Genomic DNA, 4,563 nt, shown 5'->3' on the forward strand with positions numbered 1-4,563 from the left:
TACTAAGCAGCTGGGGAAAAAAAAAAAAAAAAAAAAAAGAACATTCCCAGGAAGAAAGCTCCAGGCTGCCTCTTTCATCGCTGCTTTCTTTCACTATATAAAACTTCACACACGTTCTCCTTGACTGGGTGTAAAACACACGTACTTCTTTCTCTCCATTGTATTCACCTTTTTGTTTAAGGAAGTGGAAGTGTTAAGCTTCAGTTATTCTCCGTTCATCTGTTAAAGCTTTGTGCATTACGCATAATCCATACTTTGTATCATACATCAAAACAATTAATGTACAGTACAGAATTTATAGAGTTGAACATAAAAAGAACTTTATCTCCACTTGATGTACAATGTATGCAAAATTTCCATTTGAATTAATGGAAGTCATCCATGGGCTTTGTGAAGAGATCATTTTCAAGAGCTTTTAGAAGATTTATCAGAATATGTGTATAGCTCAATTTTTCTATATGTCTGTTGACTTTATTGTTTAATTGGTTGATAAGAGTGCTTAAAATTGACCTGATCAGAAAACTCTTTTTATTTCAATATGAAAGAGTGTCTTCAGATACAATATCTGTACAACTAATTGCTAAATGTCGTACTTTTACAAAAATGACTTAACCTCTATTCTTGTGATTTTCCCCCCTCATCATCCACTTAGTGCTCACAGTCCTCAAATATTTACACTCTTTAATACTGTTCAATTTCAATGCCCTCCTTCTAATGCCCGCCCATTTGGATGGCCATCTACATACAGGGAACCTTACTTAGTAGGTACTGTGAGACACTTAAAAAAAAAAGAGAGAGAGAGAGAGAATACCCACCCTAACAGAATTTGCACTCAGTTATTTTAATTCAAATCTGGGTATAGTATCTATTATATTCAAAGTATGGGCTTACAAATTTTTCTACAACAGATAATCACAGAACTGGGACTGAAGAAAGAATGAGTTCAATAATTAGGATGTGCTCAGTCATTCCCTACTCTAAAGATAACCTACCCTACTGATACTCTGTTTGAAATAGTTTTGTTTTGTTTTTAAACAATCACAAGCACCTTTGCATTCATAATTCTGAAAATAACTTTGAATAAACCCTTTTTTTTTCCGCATTTAACACACTTTTGTAGTGCTTATTATATACCAGGTACTATTCTAAGAGTTTTACATACATCCACTCATTAAATACTTGTAACAATTTTCTGAGGTAGGTACTATCTTGATACCATTTTACTGATGAGTATTTTCTACAGCACGTTCTCCACACAGGAAGCAAGCCACTCAGAGTATATGCCTCCCCTGCTTTAAACTCTCCAACAACTTCCCAAACCAACTAAAAGAAAATCCAAACTCCTTACTATAGTCTGTAAAATATTACATAATCTGGTCTCTGCCTGATTCTCTGTACATTTCTTTTACTATGCCCTTTAATCGCTAAACTCTGGTTACATTGGCTTTCTTTCTGTACCTGTGCACACCAATCTCATTCTCCCCTTGGGGTTTCTGTACTTACTATTTGCTCTTCCTGTAATGTCGTCCCCACATTGTTGTCTTGGCTGCGGCGGCAGCTCCGGAGGTCCTGTGGGAATGCTGCTGCAAGGACTTGAGCTTGACCCACTTGATCTGTGAGCGCCAGCGCCGAGGTGACCTGCCCTGGCAGCCAAACCCTGATTTTAAAGGCCGGGCCTTCCCATTCCCAGGTGTGATGCTGATAAGGAGGCCTTCGTGACCCGGAAGAATGAAACCAAGATGGTGCAGCTGATGGACCTGATGGACCTTGAGCCCTGGAAGCTCCCACAGTCTGCATGGAGGAAGCAGGACCACCTTCCCGAAGTCAGTTTTTGGAAATAGAAGCTAAAGACTGCTGGCTTCAGAGGCCTCCTCGGCTTCAGCCGAGGGGCAGTGGGGCTCCTGGAGGATTCCCGGCCCCGTGCAGCAGTGGAACCAGGACCACTGCCCTGAGCGGGGTTCGGCCCTTGCTCCCACCTGGCTGATGACGGCTGGCTGTGCGGGGAGCTGCTGGTGAATTTCAACCTCCTGCGTGGACCAGGCGGTCCAAGCCTGGGAGGCACCCGCAGCCTACTGCTCCACCTAGCTGCGTCTGCTTTCCCCGAGGCCTGGGTGGAAAGTCCGTCCCGCTCCTGGGCGCCCGCGAGCCTTGCGCACCAGTGGGAGCTTGCGGTCCACCTGACACGTGGAGGCCTGCGCATGCGCGCCACCTTCAGGGAGTTGCCGCCCAGTTCTGTCCTGGTGGGAGGTGGCAAGAACCCCGGGCAGGACCTGCGACAAATTTCTCTCCAGGGAGACCCGTGTGAGCCGCCCCTCTGGGCACGGGAGCTGGCACTCGGCCTGTCCACCGGCACCGGCTCCAGAGTTGGCCATTCGCCCGCCCCTATTGAAGGAGAAAAGCTCAGAGCAAGAATCTCTTTTCAGCTTCTTAAGTTTTAAGAGGTGTCTCCACACCCTGATGCCTCTGTGGTGTGCGCTCTGCCCGAGCGCTGGTTTTGAGGGGATGTGCCTCAGATCCGTACACTTTGACCTGCTGCAAGACCACTTGTTTGGATTACTTAATTTGTCACAGTTTGAGGGCAGTGGGATAATTTGAGTTTAAAATTATGGATACCACTTAAAACAACAACAACAACAACACACTATCCAATAAAAGGTCTAATCTGCAGAGAAGTCGTTTGTTTACATAATCTAAGTACACTTCTCCAATTATTAGTCACTTTTTATTTCATTCTCCTACATAAAATACTTCAACGTCCTTTACAAACTAATGGAATATTTCTCATTCCAGTGCTTGTTTCCATAATTGTAGCTGTCTCCCCCACTGTAGTGTTTTTAACTTATTGAGATCTTGTTTATTTTATCCCACAAAATCCCCGTGGTATGAGAGCATCCCCCGTAGTAGGATCTTGGTAAGTAACTGCTGAATGACTGAGTGGACATATAAAGTAATACCATCCATTTTTAAAGCTTTTACAACTTTTCACATTTCACAGTTCATAAACTTAATTTTAAAATGTTTACTTGAGGGTCACCTCGGTGGCTCAGGTCATGATCCCAGGGTCCTGGAATCGAGCTCCACCCCCATGGGGCTTCCTGCTCAGTGGGGAGGCTGCTTCTCCTTCTCCCTCACCCTGTGTGCTCACACTCACTCTGTTTCTAAATAAATAAATCTTTTTAAAAAAATGTTTACTTGATTTTGAGCCATTTATGAGTTAACATGTTTACTGTTTAATAGTATAGAAATTACAATTTTATATCTGATAATTATTAAATGGTTGTATTTCCATGTACAATGCCATGGTCATGAATCACTTATTTCTTAGAACAATAATATTAATTAGATATTATTGTAGATGAAGAAACTCAGTCTAAGAGAGGTAAAGTATCATCCAAAAGACCACAGACAAATAAGCAGAGTTGATGATATTTAATGCATTCAATCTAACTTTTGAGCCAATGGTCTAGATGACCCCACTTGACTTTCTCTTCAGTGTAAATATTTATTCTCAAGATTTCCTAACATAATTTGCTTTTATGGCTGGTATTGGTGTTCTACGGAAAGGCCCTTAAATATCAAATATATCCATGAGTGGAAGGAATGCATATCTTCCACACTGAAGCAGTCACCAGTTACCCTTATTTTCCTACAGAGGGCCTTTAAGGCCATGTTTTTCAGACAGAGTAGCTTCAAGGAGGAAAACTGCAAAACCACATCTAACTTTACACTGGCAAGAAACAAACCTGCATTTTATTGTGTGACTGGGATCTCTTTATTAACTTATTACCACAAAACCGCAGCATAAGTTTAGTCTAGTCTACTAACATGGTAAATTACAGTTTTGGAAAATATGCAATTATTTTCCAAAATCTGTTATGTCTATCTAATAGAGCCCCATAATAGCATCAACAGATTATAGTTTTTGAAAATACGTAATTACTTTCTGCCTAACAGAGCCACGTATGAAGCAGACAAATTAATTAATCAACATTACTATATATTTCCATCCTTCCACTCAGTCTCTTGCTCAAAGTTAATAACATGGCTCTAACCTACCTGCAAGTGAAATGTAAGTAAGCACATCAAATATGCATAGGTGAGAAAAACTTTTCCCTTCTTCCCTTCTAGGTTCTTTGGCTGGTCTAATACCTAAATTGACATAAGACAGATTAACAGGGGAAAAAATAAATTTAATTTTGTAGGTACAGAAGCCCCACAAAGACATGAGAGGTTGCCTGGCAGTCACATAATTCTGGCTTATATACCATTCTGAGCTAAAGAGAAGGGGCTAGGGGCCTGGGGTCTCAAAAGGGAGAAAACAAATCTTAGAAAAATGAGAAAAACAGATGTTTGGTAAATGAGTGTTTGCCAGGCCATACAAATAAGTCTTTCTGATATAAAAAGTTATCTTTGGTATTAGCTCTCTTTTGGTATACCCCTCTACCTAAATTCTTTTAGGCAGGGGGAGATTAAAAGCTCTTCTTGAGTTTGTTGGGTTTCGTCTTCAGCTTAAAATAATCCACATGCCAAAGTAGCACACTCTGGAGTCATGTATTCTGGTCT

General features: G+C 41.2%; 1 pseudogene; it reads left to right on the forward strand.

Annotated features, from left to right (window-relative positions):
- Positions 1 to 1,533: 1,533 nt before the first annotated feature.
- On the forward strand, positions 1,534 to 2,438 carry LOC116641719 (annotated as a pseudogene).
- Positions 2,439 to 4,563: the final 2,125 nt, after the last annotated feature.

Source organism: Phoca vitulina, unplaced genomic scaffold (assembly GCF_004348235.1).
Source record: "Phoca vitulina isolate PV1807 unplaced genomic scaffold, GSC_HSeal_1.0 scaffold2, whole genome shotgun sequence".
NCBI lineage: Eukaryota > Metazoa > Chordata > Mammalia > Carnivora > Phocidae > Phoca > Phoca vitulina.